The sequence below is a fragment of the Pungitius pungitius genome, chromosome 3, assembly GCF_949316345.1.
Source record: "Pungitius pungitius chromosome 3, fPunPun2.1, whole genome shotgun sequence".
Lineage (NCBI taxonomy): Eukaryota > Metazoa > Chordata > Actinopteri > Perciformes > Gasterosteidae > Pungitius > Pungitius pungitius.
The window spans coordinates 16,806,308-16,820,452 of NC_084902.1; the positions used below are offsets into that span (position 1 = coordinate 16,806,308).

At 41.7% G+C, this 14,145-nt stretch overlaps 1 pseudogene; it reads left to right on the top strand.

Annotated features, from left to right (window-relative positions):
• The first annotated feature begins 6,998 nt into the window (after nt 1-6,998).
• Nucleotides 6,999-13,753, top strand: LOC119223522 (tubulin alpha chain-like; annotated as a pseudogene).
• The last annotated feature ends 392 nt before the right edge of the window (nt 13,754-14,145 follow it).

Genomic DNA, 14,145 nt, shown 5'->3' on the forward strand with positions numbered 1-14,145 from the left:
GTTTTTAAATGAAATGACACATTTTTCACAGCTGAAGAGAGGGAATAAAAAGGTTAGAGTAAAATGAGAGCATGTTTTCTGAACGTTGAAAGCATCTTTTGAAACTAAAATGTACAGCTGCTTCCTCGGCTAAACATCGATGGCACGTATCTTAACGGAGCCCAACAAGCGTCGCGGAGACATTGGGTCGAAAGAGGAATGCACTTTCAGTCCTCCGTTTTTAGGAATAGGAGTAAATGTTTCATCAACTTATTTGAGGGCTCATTGAAATGGGATTTAGAGCTTCTGCACTGTGGCATATTTCAGATTGACACTCAATGAGGGATGAGAATCAGATCTTCTGCAGTGAAGATCTTCTGCACAGCTTCAAACCATTGCTGAAAATGTGTTTTTCCTAAACATGTTGAATTTGGATATATACACTCACCGGCCACTTTATTAGGTACACCTGTCCAACTGCTCGTTAACACTTAATTTCTAAGCAGCCAATCACATGGCGGCAACTCAGTGCATTTAGGCATGTAGACATTGTCAAGACAATCTCCTGCAGTTCAAACCGAGCATCAGTATGGGGAAGAAAGGTGATTTGAGTGACTTTGAACGTGGCATGATTGTTGGTGCCAGAAGGGCTGGTCTGAGTATTTCAGAAACTGCTAATCTACTGGGATTTTCATGCACAACCATCTCTAGGGTTTACAGAGAATGGTCCGAAAAAGAAAAAACATCCAGTGAGCGGCAGTTCTGTGGGCGGAAATGCCTTGTTGATGCCAGAGGTCAGAGGAGAATGGCCAGACTGGTTCGAGCTGATAGAAGGGCAACAGTGACTCAAATAACCACCCGTTACAACCAAGGTGGGCATAAGAGCATCTCTGAACGCACAGTACGTCGAACTTTGAGGCAGATGGGCTACAGCAGCAGAAGACCACACCGGGTGCCACTCCTTTCAGCTAAGAACAGGAAACTGAGGCTACAATTTGCACAAGCTCATCGAAATTGGACAACAGAAGATTGGAAAAACGTTGCCTGGTCTGATGAGTCTCGATTTCTGCTGCGACATTCGGATGGTAGGGTCAGAATTTGGCGTCTACAACATGAAAGCATGGATCCATCCTGCCTTGTATCAACGGTTCAGGCTGGTGGTGGTGGTGTCATGGTGTGGGCAATATTTTCTTGGCACTCTTTGGGCCCCTTGGTACCAATTGAGCATCGTTGCAACGCCACAGCCTACCTGAGTATTGTTGCTGACCATGTCCATCCCTTTATGACCACAATGTACCCAACTTCTGATGGCTACTTTCAGCAGGATAAAGCGCCATGTCATAAAGCTGGAATCATCTCAGACTGGTTTCTTGAACATGACATTGAGTTCGCTGTACTCAAATGGCCTCCACAATCACCAGATCTCAATCCAATAGAGCATCTTTGGGATGTGGTGGAACGGGAGATTCGCATCATGGATGTGCAGCCGACAAATCTGCGGCAACTGTGTGATGCCATCATGTCAATATGGACCAAACTCCCTGAGGAATGCTTCCAGCACCTTGTTGAATCTATGCCACGAAGAATTGAGGCAGTTCTGAAGGCAAAAGGGGGTCCAACCCGTTACTAGCATGGGGTACCTAATAAAGTGGCCGGTGAGTGTATTTTGATCTAATACACACTCATTGTTGTTTTTTTGTAATTTAGATTGATACAATAGAAAAGGACACTTAGCTGGAAATGCACCATGATTCATCAGTGTGTGCGTTCCAGTGGGAATAGGAACCACTCACCCTGGTTAGAGTCGTCTTGCTTCGCTCTATCTGCCCCTCTTCGGTTTCTGCTCACCGCAGTTTAATAGCACGCTAAGTGAATATACCACAAGCTAGATGAGGAAGTCATTAGTGCTGTTGGCACTTTGGCTAATGGCTACGTTTTATGGGGGAGAGAAGAGTTGGATCAACATGTTCCACATGTGAGCTCGCCATAGTGTGAAAACACAGAAGTTAGATTTAGAGGAGAAAACATCAGAAATGGAAGGAAAGATAGAGAAGCAATGAATGACTCTTCCCTTTACACTTAAAATAAAAAAAAGACTTTTCAGGCACATGGCTGTAATGAAGATTTCTGCAACTTTTGTCCAAGAAGGGGTTTGTGGCTTTAAGTGACCACAGAAAAATGTCCATGGAAACATTTGACTCTTAAGAGATATCTGTTGTTGTATTTTGCTCTTTGATTGCCTTTACACTGAGTTCATGCCGGTGTGGCTCTCATGCACACTTTTCTGTTTATTTAATTGTGTTATGTGTGTTGGTGTCAGGGTGGAGATCAGGAAACCAGGGAAATTAGAACAATTATGTGTTTTAAAAGGCTTTTCAGAGGATATGAGCTGCTGGCTGCAGACAGAACGGAGACAGTTTGAAATCTGATTCAATTACAACTTTTGATGTTTGTGAGGCTCTACAGTGGAGTCTCTGACACAAGCACTATAAACTCCCCTATTAAAAAGCACCAACCATTCCAGTCATCCTTTTTAAGTCTGTGTCCAAATGCAGAAAACAAAATGATGGGAAAATTGGGCAAATGTAGAGAAGAACAAATTATTTTCCACTAGCTTCATCCAAAAATAAATACTGCGTACTTTCAGGTCAACTTTCACGAAACCTTGACTTTTTTTTAATTTGAACTGACCGTGGCTCCTGCTTCCCTCCGGTTTTCAGTCTTTGTGCTAAGCTATTGTTAGCTAGCGGCTGACCAGGCTCTACAAAATATCACTGAATGCATAATGTCCCAGAGCCGGGCATAGTTTTATTTTATCAACGGCACAAATGATTTCAGTACTTGTAGTGACATTAAATGGAGCGAAAAGCTGATGAAACTGATGAAGACTTTTTATAAGAGGAAGCGGCACATTCTTGAATGTGAATATCACATTTAAATAATCTTTTTAAAAGTATCAGTAATTGTAGTAAATATTTTGAGCAGAATGAAAAAAACATGAAACAAAAGCTGGGAACGTTGTGTACTCTACATTCAGCTAAATGTTGTTGGGCATTCATCTGCTTACCGTATCATATCTTTTCATTTTACTGAGACGCTAAGTTTTCTTCTATTGAGATTGTGCAGTGATTGAAAAAAATGTTAGGTTTTTGTGTAGAGTAAAATGCTAAACATCATTATAATGTGGGTAGATGAAATCCAGCCTTCTGATTGGTTGCGAGTGAGTGACTGGGTGCATTATTCAGAGTTAATGTACAGTTCCTCCGCTGCGCGTCGGGCCGAACAACACCCTCTAACTTTTACATTATTCGACGATAAAGTACTGCTTCAAGTACCTTATTGCTTAAGAAACTTGTTGATATTCATTGAGTTGTGGATCCAGTATGGATTACTAGTCACTCAGGCCACCTGCTTTGATAGTGTGGACGTCTACCAGTTACCCGGATGGGCTTTGGACAACAGCACTAAGCACAATGTGTTTGTATCAACAGGCTGATGGGGATAAGAAGACTCCATTCTGCTGCGAATGGAAAGAGGAGGATGAAGAGCACCACGCTACTCATCATTGGAGTGGCCCCCCAAATCTAAAGGACAAACCGAGCATCACAAGGAGGGACTGAGCACCGCTAGCCTCGATTCGGCTCTCCTGCTCTGCTGTGTCTTTTGATCTGCTCTGTCACGCCATGTCTTGACTCACTCTGTGAAGTCTGGAGAGTGAAAATCTCCTTCATTGGCTTTTAGTTTTTTAGGTTTTGTGTTCTCGCTGTTGGGGGTTGAGGTTTTAAGAAAAATCACTTTTACACTGCTAGAACTATATGTGACAATGAGCTGGTTTTCCTTCTCAGATTATAAGTTTATGAATTGGAACCTTAAAGATGGGATTGGCTGACCCATCGATGAGCTATAGAAAATGTTTTATGTGCGAGCGGCTCTGTTTATAAAAGGCTGACCATGTCGCAGGAACAGAACTTGGCTAATTTCTGTTTTTATTTTCTTTGGGTTCCATCACTAATTTAACAGATAAATTCAGCTCTTTCTGACTTTGGCTGACACGTTCACTGAACACATGTTCAAATTTTCATTTATACATATTTCTAAATCTTGGCGCATCCCTCTTCCTTATTAAAACTGCGCTAAATTACCCCTTAATCATGTCATTGGACGTTGTTGCATAGAAGTGTCGACGTCATGTTCCCTGCTAATGTATCTTCTGGAACGTATCTCTCCTTCAAACCTCCTTTTGAGCATCACTATTATGCAACCTTTTAACAATGGTTGCCTGCATTAGTGTTCACAATGTGTAGATGTTACCCCACCCTCCAGCCTGCCCCACTGTCAGGTTTTATTATGTGATTTCTTGGTCATGGAAGTACATTTTCATATCAGACCCGCTAGCTCAGTTTTAATTTAATTTTTTTAAAGACATCTGGACACACTAAAGATCCTTCAAATAGCTGCATCCTTCAACCCGATATGAACCTACATCAGCATGTTTTAAGTGTACTTAATTTTGCGTTTTGCATCACAGCCAGCTGTGCAGGCCTGCTGTTGTAGATTAACAGACTTCAGTGATGAGGCATCAAGTTATTTGGCCCCAGCTTTTGCTCTGAATGACTTTCAAGGATCAAGTGCGTTGCTTGAGGGCATTTTGACAGAACATCATGAGACCTCCTCGTCTCAAATCTATCAAAATCCCAATTGTGTACTTTAATTTTGGAATTGTGTCACAATCAGAACGCACTTGCTATTTTCATTTCATTCATTTTGTGACTATTCAGTTCTACTAGTTTGTTTGTAGCTCTTGTCTTCAGGAGACAGCTTGTATCTTCTATATCTTATTTAAAAAATCGAGGGCCTCATTCCAATACGGCGTCAAGGTAAATTAAGTTTCTCTATTATCGTTATTTTTGAAAAGCCTTTTTAGTGGACATAATTGTCTCTTATTTGGAAAGACAGACTTGCATTAAATAGCAGTGCAGTAAAATGAATTACTACTTACAAATTGAACAGTTCACTGTGGAGTGGAAGCCTTCATTCGTACCTCAGGAGACTACAGGCTTTTAGTTTGTGCTTTTTTTTTTCTCAGTCTTTGGATCATGCCTGTGGACCCTGAAATGAACAGGTTGCTTTAATGTTTTTTGTTTTTCAGTATTGGAAAAACGATGATGCTTTTGGATTGAAAGGAACTGCAATATGTACAGTTTTTAAATTGAAAAGGAACATTCCACAGTTGGGTGTTTGTGCAAAATGTTGCTTGTGAGCTTGGAAAATATTTTGAATTGATTTTTGTGTTTCTGAGCCTCTGTGGCAGAATTGAACTGAGGCGGAATATATTTGAATAAGTCTTCCTGATTGATACATGAAATGCTGAGAACGGCTTGGCCTGTTTGGAATCAAAGCACGCAGAGGTTTTCATAAAGATGATCAGGACCGGCGTGAATCCAAAACGATCGCTTTTAATGTTGTCAAACCATTGATGAAATAAGTGTACCTCGTCAGCGCAGACATCTGGTGGGGGGTGGGGGGCGCCCTGATAATTGTACCAACATGAAATGTAAAGCACACAGTTGCTGATCAGTGTTTGTTTTCATTTAGCCAATAAATGTATTTCTCTGATTTAAAGTCAAGTTTGATTTCTTATGTACAAGTGACACATTCTTTCTCTACCCGTCCAGTTTGAGAAACCATAATATTCAGTTTCAGGTGAAAGATGTTTTTTAAAAGCTGCCTGGGGTCAGAATACATTTACTGAAATGTTTGCTTATGACCTCTCCGCACATCTGGTCATCATACACGGATGCATGAATGCATATCTGCTCACAGGGCAGTTTAACAATTTGACCACGTGCACATGTTGAATACCCACAATGCTCTCTTTTTGTGTATTTGAATATTGACCTTGCAGTCGGCTGCAGAAGAACAATGGGCCCATAGCTCATTCTCTCATCCCCCCGTTAACATCACATCGCTTAATGCACAGCCAGCACATCATATGGCTGCCGCCGATGACTCATCTGAGGCTTTTATGTGCTTTGGATGAGTCTCTCATGCGACCTGCTGCCGTGTACGTCTTGTAAGCTGCAGGAGAGAATGAGATGCAGGGATGATTTGTGGATGAAGACCGCATCTCTCCCGTCTGCGGGACGCTTCGCTTAAACTATGACCCAATCGTTTGGTGTTGCGTACTTTGAGCCCCTCCTCGTACCGAGCTGCGTCAAGTGAAACTAAGGCACGCTGAGCGCCGCCGGAAGCCGGGGGAATTTCGCTTCAGAATAAGAGTAAAATCTCTTTTTTTTTAATTTGATATTCAGTTCCGTAAAATGTACATTTCCTTCTGTGTAGAAGTGTACAATAGTGGTAACTGGAAATACTATATATATATAAATATATAACGTTATATAAAGTTCTACAGTACTTGTACAGTAGCATTAGACTGTTACTTCCCACCCCCGAGTTTTACACGTTTTGGTTTTTCCATATTTGAGGTATTTTGCTGTTTAAGCTAGTCTTAAATAAAGTAAAATTGACATCGTCAAGTGAACCTGTTATTTGCGCTCTTTATTGATGGATAAAACACAGCACCTCCTGCGCTACTGTTTATCCAATCATCCCAGCCCTTCCAGAGATGTACGTCAGTTACTTTGTTCCACAACAAAATACCCCCGGGATCCACAAGTTGATCTTTGGCGTTCTTGCAGATACGGTTTGTGTTATTTTGAAAACCCCTACCGGAAACGACCTCTCTAACCATGGCTAGCATGACAGCAGTCCCATCCAGATGATGCCACAGCTCCCTGAGTTTAGTTTGCCCGGTGCGCACGGAGGAATCGGAGGGTTCAGAGATGTGTGGAGCGGAGCAGGCTGTCGCCCCGATTTAGACCACAGTCCCCGGCCCGTGGAAAAGCACAGCAGGGAGAGGGCAGGAGGTGCACATCTGGCCCCACTGCCAGGACACGTATGAACAGTGGACACTCTGCAAAGGAAACATCGTAGGATACGATTTGAACGTTAATGCCGAGATGAAAGCGGCCAACAGGCAAGTCCCGTCCGCGGCGGAGAAGCTCAACGGGGACATGCAGCGGAGGCCGAGCTATCCCGGGGAGCTGCGGGCAAAGCACGCCAACATGTCAACTAAGATTTGGGTAAAAGTGGCCATGGCGATCGCCTATTTCTTCTGCGTGTCCGTGGCCGCGTTCATTCTGGTGATTTACTACGTGTTTTTCTGGACACCGGGACAGCCGCTCAACACCACAATCACCGGGGCACCGAACCGCACCGACTGCGTGTCGGTTTTAGGATGACTTCTGCACGTGCGCCACATCTGCACACGTTATGTGGGTGACCGCGCACACGCGCATCTGACACGCGGCTGCACCAGTGGCGGATGGAGAAACATGACTGCATCCAGAGTTTGGGGTGGAGTGGTGCAGCCGTGTTCCGCATGCAGGAGGTCGGGGAGGTTGTTACCCAAACATGCAGTCCTGTGGGACTTAGTGTTTAGCATGTTCTTGAAACTAGACCTGAAGGACACGTTTGCTTCCCCATCCAGTCTTACAAAAAAGTGTGTGTGTGTGTGTGTGTGTGTGTTACAATTGGGGGAGTCATCCATACATCATTTAACAAGATTTGCCGATAAAATGTTAATTTTATGATTTCTGCGAGTGGACTCGCCGACTGGACCTACATAAGAAGCTTTAAATATATATATATATATATATATATATATATATATAAGCCCACCCCTCAAGAAACCCCTGAGAACCTGCATTTTCCCGAGGAACCCTTCCAGGAACTTTTGAACCATCTCTACAACTGGTGCAGGTCCACAACCGTTAGACCTCTCAATAACTCTGGTTACCCCCCCCACACCCCACACCCCAACCACCGAAGAACCCCTTCCAACCTCAAATACCCTGTGGCACCTTGCTCAAACAACTTTTTTTAAGATCTTCCATCAAGATGCTTCAAGGACTCCCCCCCCCCCCCCCCTCCCATACATCCTCCCTACCCATTGGAGATCCACTTCTCTTCACTAACAGAGACTTCTTTCATTCATTTATTTTGCTTTAAACACGCCTATGTGAATGATTGATTGACTTTTTCTGTGTTGTTGTACAGCTTAATGCTGTTTTTATTCAGGTATCTAGAGGAATTTGAAGCGATACTGTACTGTAGCAGAAGTAGCCTAAACCGTGATCTCTGGTAGCTCGTAGCTGTATGAAAAGTATACTCTCAGTAGTTGCAGCAATTTCACCTTTTTTTAGAGCAACTTTAGTCTTGCACCGCCTCACTGGGTGAGCATAAATATTCAATGCAACATTGTTTGTACCTCTTGATGGCGCGGTGTATTCACTGCACTTCCTGTTCATAATTTAGGCTACAGTCCCTTAAATCTACTCGACTGTTTTATTTACAATGTAGCCTTGAGCCTTTATTGTTATATGATAAACTATGCATTTATTCCAGTGTGGGTGTCGTCTTTCTGACTGTTGTCCCCAGATGAGGTGTGTGAATGCCATGTGACTTCACTGGAAAAGGTCGGGCTGAGTCGCTTTTAGCTGCTTTTCAAATGGCAGGTTTTCATGCCCTTCCCATCATGTGGAAAACCAGGTATATCCCAAGAGTTGGTGCTTTTAGAATGTGCTACACTGTACGACCACGTGGCTCTTTGTGTTGAGAAGATCCTTCAGCTCTTTAAAAAAAAACAACTGGAATCAGCTCCAGAATAAATTGTCACAGAAAAGGCTAATAAGGGAGTTAACTTGAGCCCAGTCTATACAGCAACTTCTTTTACTTAAATATTTTTGGTAAGTTACTTTTTCTTAAGTGTGGGTTTGAAAGCAGGCTTTTTACATTGAGAGTATTTTAATAGTTCCTCTGCGGAAGGGAAACATGTGAGTTCTTCCACCACCTCTGTGCCCCCTCCTGTCCAACCTGCAAACACATTCCTGTCACGTCGTATTTTTGGAGGCCTAAAATGGAAATCAGGTTTGTGTTGACTCAGCCGCTTCCAGGGAATGACCTCAGAAGAGTTTGTGCATCCAACGTTTTCCTTCAGGGTGGAACTGCATTGCAGGAGATCAGATCGATGACATCTAGTGCAACAAGACTGTTTACAAAAGAGTCAGTCCACCGCTACAAGGTAATGTGATAAATAACAGAAACGTGTGATTTTTGGGGAAAAGGGTCCAATAAAAACAAAAACCATTGAGGTTTATGTTCTCCCCAACTGATGACACCATGAATGCAGGATGGAAGTGGGTTCCTTGAACTCTGAGGTGTGAGGAACAGAGCAGTGCCCGAGGCTGAAGGGTCATAACGGAGTAAGAAGGGGAACAGGAACGGGTCTATTACAGTTTTTCTCGATTGTTTACACACATTTTCTTAAAGCATGCCTCATACTCTCAGAACTCTACACACAAATCAAAAAACACACACACAATGGGAAAAACCCCTCACTACTCCTGCAAAATGAAACTTTACATTCAAAACAATGTTATTTCTTCTCAAAATGGTATTTTGTTTTTAAATGACAAACACAAACCATCAAATGAATAGACTTTTATAAGAACCAGTTGAACACTGATGTGCTCAATGTAAAACACTATGATGAATGGAAAACAATTCTCCATTCATCATAATGACTTTTTTTTTTTTACACAGTACATACATATCTGTGTTGTCAAATATTTTAGAATATTGTTTTTATACTCCCCTACAAAAACAATGCACACAGTGTGCATCCCAACCAACACAAAGTTGCACATACAGTGGTCTACATACAAAACAACAGAAGAATTTACTGTATAAGTTACAGTGAAAAAGACTGCTGCATCCTGTCTTCTGTTCCGGTCTGTTCCACAGAACCTCAATCACATCACAAGCAATGTTTTCACTGGCCAAGCAGAAGGGGAAATATCGCTCAGCATGTCCAATCCAGCCATGAAAAGCATCAACTGCTTTATCTCCACATGCGTCTTCCATAGCTTAGAGAAGGGGGATATGCGTTTGTGGACAAACACTTTCCATCTCCAGGCAGAAAAGAATTCCTCCATAGCTTTGGTCAACCAAAGTGACTCGGATCTTATCCTCCTCCTCCTCGTCCTCCTCCTCCTCTTACTCTCACTCCTCTGGCTCTGTTTCTAATGTTGTCATCCATTGCTCCAAAACAGAAGAGCTCACCTGTTGCCCTTTTATGCTAAAGCTCTGATTCCTAATTGTAACACTGTGTGACAGGTGTTTGCCCATGTGTGTTTTAGAACTGCAATTTGAGTGTAAAGCAAGAATTGTGCTTGTAGTTTAGCAGAATTGGTTCAGGGGGTTGGTGCATGAGTTACATGTTGTGGTCATTGTGTGTCAAGTACCAGTATTTGTGTGTAAACAATCGAGAAAAACTGTCATTCTAACGGGTTGGTAATCTTCACCAAAATTATTTTATTATATTTGTGAGGTTATTATATTCCATAAGAGAATAAAAAATGGAATTCGCAAGCTGCAGTCCTGAAACAACAGCCGTACACTATCCCGCTAACACAGCAGCCTGGTGCAGACATCGATACCTGCTCAATAACTAAAATAATAGTATGACATCCGAACCCAGCAGCGGTGTGTTATTTATATCAGCTGATGGATTTAAAAACCGACTGGACCATAGAAAGCTGCTTCTGTCCATCTGGCTGCAGGGAAAACGTATTTCTGCAGTGCAACTTCAAAAACCGAATTTCATTGCATAATAAAGAAATGTGGAAAACAGACATGTTTTCTTCAGTAAGACAATCATCAAAAAATGAACAGCACTTTTATGATGCTTGAAGCTTGTAAAATAAAAAGTAAGAGACTCGACACGTTGGTGCTTGAGAAGAAGTCTTTACAATGTGTTAAATCATTAGATTTAATAGAGACATAATCTTCAAAGACAGAAGATAAACGAGTAGTTACCTTAATAATCAATGAGCCGTTTCCTTTTTCATTCTTAAGTCAAAAGACAGGTTTGACAGTGATAAAAATTATAAAAAAGCATATGTAAGACATCAAAAAAGAATTGAACAAACATGGAAGTCATGGATTGGCCTAAATGGATGTTGACTCTTTTAACCCAGAAATACATTAAAAGTCAACGCTAGGTTTGTATGCTAGAAATTTGTCTGTGATGAAAATAATTAATTGGCGCATTGTTTGATAATATACAGTTAGTAATATAGTTAAATCAAAAATATTTTGACTCAACTATATATATACCAAGTAAGTAGATAGCAGTAGACTAGTGTATTAAATACACAAATTGTATTGATTTAACTAAATTTACTTGCAATTTGTATTATTTGTGTTATTGAGTCAGGTTGATGTAATGCTTGATTTTCACATTTGTCTTTAATCCTTAACAATGAATTCCTTCTGTGCTAGAAACACTCAAGGAGTATGTTGGTCTCTCTGGCCCTACGCTCATTGTGGGCTACTCTACCGCCCTTGCACTTGGAAGCAGTATCCACCCAGATAACAGTATATTATCTCCATTAAATTGTTTTACAATGGCTTTTAATATCTGGGACAAGATATGCGACCCACTGAACATCCGGGGAAGATGAATCTGACTAATTCCTTAAACTGGTTGTGTTTGTTTCACTTAAATGGCTGCCACTTCCACATTCTTGGCTGGGACAGATTGCCTGAATGTGTATCTGGTATAATAAACTTTCTAAAACGAGATTGGAGAAACTCCATCTGCCAAACCTTCAACACTATCACTGGTCTACACAATAAAAAAAAAGCAGACCTAGAAGACGAAACCCTAAGTCAACATGGTTTGTAGCACGATGTCATTATCAAGTGCAACATTTTGAAACATCATCAAACAAAATTCAGGCACAGCTTCATTGTAAGTAACATTGTAAGCACATAAACTAAAGTAAAGAAGGTATTTTCCTGTTCCATGTTCACGTTCCTCACACTGTTTCGTTGTCACGCTCAAAAAATTTTTTTCCCTCCCCGCAAAACACCAACACCTATGCCAGGTAATCCCCCTGATTATATTGACCTTACAATTGGAACCCAACCTCCCACCCCCTAAGGGGTGGAGCTAACAAACAATAACAAAAATGGCATAGTCATGAATAGATCTTCCCCAAACAACCGTCTGTCCAGCAATACAGAAACTTTTATTCTCCTTTAAAAGTCATCGGTCGTGGTCCCAAAGCTATCTGTCAGTTGGGGAGGTAATGGGGTAGTCACATCCAGACTCAGAGTTACGCCCACACCATGATTTCTACACAGATGACAACCTCTGGTTCTACTGAGTGAACCCAAGTGTCTTGCATTCAACCGATTTGACCAGCAGGGGGCGACTGCAGCATGTCAAAAGAAGTCAACGTGTGGACGTCTGTGGGAAAAGGACTTTCCGTCTCACTTGATCTATTACCCTCAGTAAGCATTTTGCACATGAGGTTGTGTTGTGCAAAATCACTCAATTCAAGTATATGCACGGGAACGCCCCCTTTTTCTTTTTCTCTAATTTCCCAATTGACAACTTTTTCTTGAATTGAATTTGAAGCTGACTACTACAGTTCCTTTGTAGATCATCGTGTGATTTGTATCATTATGTAAAGTACAGAATGGATTATTTATCAAAAATTCTTCCACAATTTTTCAGTGAAAATGGACTCACATGATTAATGTATGACCTACGTTTAGGATCACTCTGCTTGCATTGTGCATTTCTCTGTGAAAGTTTTAACCTCCTGCAGCTAATAATACCTTTCTCTAAAAAAAGAAGTCATGTGTGAACACAGCCTTATAAGCTACATGACGTCATTCTGGAATGTGGTTCTTGATATAAGAGCCCCACCCTCTTAAATCTTCACTTCCTTTTAAAGCAGTCTTATTCATTTGATAAGTGGCCTTAAGTAGCAGTTGATTAAACTTGAAAGCAAATTAGCAGAGCAGGCCGTGTGCAAAATTATTGTAGTTCCTTTAATACAATTACCAACATTTTCCTTCTCTTTGCACAGCGTGAGTGCATCTCCAGTCATGTTGGTCCAGCTGGTGTCCAGATCGGCAATGCCTGCTGGGAACTCTACTGCCTAGTGCAGACAGCCCGGTAGCAAGGCCATCGGAGTACGAGACAACTCCTCCTACACTTTCTTCAGTGGGAGCGGAGCCGGAAAGCACCTCCCCAGCAGTGTGAGTGTAATCGTTTCTGGTTGAGCAATAACTTAAAAACTGGTTGTCATTGATGAAGTGTTTTCTTCTCTTCAGATGAGGTGCACAGTGGGACTCACCGCCAGCTGTTCCACCCTGAGCAGCTGATCACTAGTAAGGAGGATGCTGCTGGCAACTAAGTCAGTGGAAACAATATCGTCGGTAAAGAGATCATCGACATGGTGCTGAACAAACTGGTGGATAACTTGATATCTGAGGATCCATTGTTGAATTCAAACGGAATGACAGTATCAGTATCAGTATCACACATGTGATCACTGTCGCCCGCTCTCGCCACAGTCTGAACAGCTTCAGAGGTGCATCGGCTTTGGCTTCACCTCTCCACTGATGGACCGTCTGTCTGTCAACTATGGCAAGAAGTCCAAGCTGGAGTTGTACATCTACCCAGGTGTCCACCACTCTAGTGGGGCCATAGAACTCCATCCTGACCACTCACACCACCCTGGACCACTCAGACTGCAGGTTTATGTTAGATAAGATAAGAGTTTTGATATCTGTTGGAGGAACCACAAACGGCTTTGATTTAGCTATATTACTAACAGTATATCATTAAACGATGTGCCGATTAATGAGTTTCACTGTGTACCTGGATGAATGAAAGTGAATCTGCGTAGTCGACTACTGTTGCTAACACGCTCCCATCGGAACAGGATTATTTACATATGGTTCATTATATAACTAACTTTTCTTCTAATGGTACCCTGATAAATATTGACAACACAGACAAATGTACATGGTAGCAAAGACAAGAACAAAATAATCTCTTTTTGGCTCTCGTCTTCCAAGATTAAGGGGGCGTCAAAGTGTTTCACAGTTAGACATTAAAATAAAAAAAGGATAGCATTTTATATATAGATACACGCACATACAACACATACAAATCAATCTAATCGGGCTCTTTAAACTACACTGAGCCAACACATCTGATTTAACAGGAAGATAGTGTTTCTT